The sequence below is a fragment of the Buceros rhinoceros genome, unplaced genomic scaffold (genome assembly GCF_000710305.1).
Source record: "Buceros rhinoceros silvestris isolate BGI_N320 unplaced genomic scaffold, ASM71030v1 scaffold2168, whole genome shotgun sequence".
Classification (NCBI taxonomy): Eukaryota; Metazoa; Chordata; class Aves; order Bucerotiformes; family Bucerotidae; genus Buceros; species Buceros rhinoceros.
The window spans coordinates 49,050-50,806 of NW_010428565.1; the positions used below are offsets into that span (position 1 = coordinate 49,050).

At 44.1% G+C, this 1,757-nt stretch overlaps 1 non-coding gene across 1 annotated transcript; it reads right to left on the reverse strand.

The window, feature by feature from the left end:
* Positions 1–2: 2 nt before the first annotated feature.
* Positions 3–74, reverse strand: TRNAE-CUC. Its single transcript has one exon. It is a non-coding gene; the product is annotated as a tRNA-Glu (tRNA).
* Positions 75–1,757: the final 1,683 nt, after the last annotated feature.

Here is a 1,757-nt window from a genome sequence, read left to right on the forward strand (position 1 = left end):
CTTTCCCTGACCGGGAATCGAACCCGGGCCGCGGCGGTGAGAGCGCCGAATCCTAACCACTAGACCATCAGGGAAGACAAAGACTTACTCAACATAAATGAGATGATGATGAGATGAGATGAGATGAGACGAGATGAGACGAGATGATTGAGATAAGATGAGATGAGATGAGATTACTGGTTTATCAATCTCTCAAGGAGACACTGATCTCACCTAAATTTAGCTATCTAACATTTGTCTAATTTAGAGATTTGAGCTCCTTCAATGACTCCTACAGAGAAAAAAGGAATTCTTACCACCCTTCTAAAACACGTATATTCACATAGTATGAGTCTCCTACCTGAGTTCCCTGTTTCTCTATCAACTACTGTCTAGATGAGCAGTTAGACTAGTTATCTAATGTTTAAATGCTCATAGGTGTATTAAATTTATCTTATTCCTGTGGGTTATCTAATTTCTGCAAAAATAGACATGTAACAGGCGCGTCATTTCTGTGAGACTAGGAGAGGCTTGGAGGGACCTGGGAAAATCCTTTCAGGACTCTAGGAAATGAAATTCTACTAAATGCCTGTGTTCAGGCAACTGAATACCATAACAATGGTAGAGTAGTCATGATGCAAAATGGGTCTTAGTGTGCACAACTGGAGTGCTGTGTTGGACAGCTGTAAACTCTTCAGAAGAGATAGGCCAGGAAGGAGAGGCAGTGGAGCAGCCTGGTATGTTAGGAAGTGTTTCAATTGTCTTGAATGTACTGATGGTGATGATATGGTTGAGTGTTTATAGATAACAGTCAGGGAGAAGGCCAACATGGCAGGTATCATGGTGAGAATCTGTTGCAGACCACCCAACAAGTATAAAGAGGTAGATGGAATATTCTACAAGCAGCTGGTAGAAGTCTCACAATTGCTAGCCTTTGTTCTCATGGGGAACTTCAACTTACCAGATGTTTGGTGGAAATACAATACAGTGGAAACTGTCTGGGAGGTTCCTGGATTGTGTGGAAGACAAATTCCTGACACAGCAAGTGAGGAAGCCAACTAGGGAGGGTTCCCCACTGGATCTGTTGTCTGTGAACATAGAAGGATCTATGGGTGATGTAATAGTTGGATGCCCTCTTGTACATAGCGATCACAAAATGATAAAGTTTTTGATTCTTAGAGAAGGAAACATTGAACCATGTCTCTCTCAGATCATAAATTAGGAAAAATTTCTTTACTGAAAGGGTTGTTAAGCATTGGAAGAGGCTGCCCAGGGAAGTGGTTGAGTCACCATCCCTGGAAGTGTAGATGTGGCATCCAGTGTGGCAGTGCAGACACCCTGACTGCTTGCACAGAGCTTACACAAAAGACAGGATCCTGCACAAGCCCCTGATAAAGACTAGGTCAATGTCCCATGGCTATGTGGTGCATCAGAGTCTAGGCTCCATAGCTGGCCTCCTGTCTGTGCTTACTAATTTAAATGCCCACAGCTCACACTCAACCAGGGTATGAAAGGAGCCCTGTCAGAGAACCCAGTTTGAGTTGGTCCTCCTTGGAGCAGTAGGTAATGCAGTTGGAGACCCTCCCCTTGGATCAGGATGCTATCTGAGGTTACTTCTCAGGACTCTTTTTGGATCAGGACGTTACCCGAATGTATCTCCCGGCGTTGGTGAGTGATCCTTGCGGCACCCTTAAAATGGGAGATTCTCCTTTGTGTCAGAGAGGGTGTACACATTGTGGTTCGTCTTCCTTAAAGAGAGTATGCTTTGGTATTCAGGA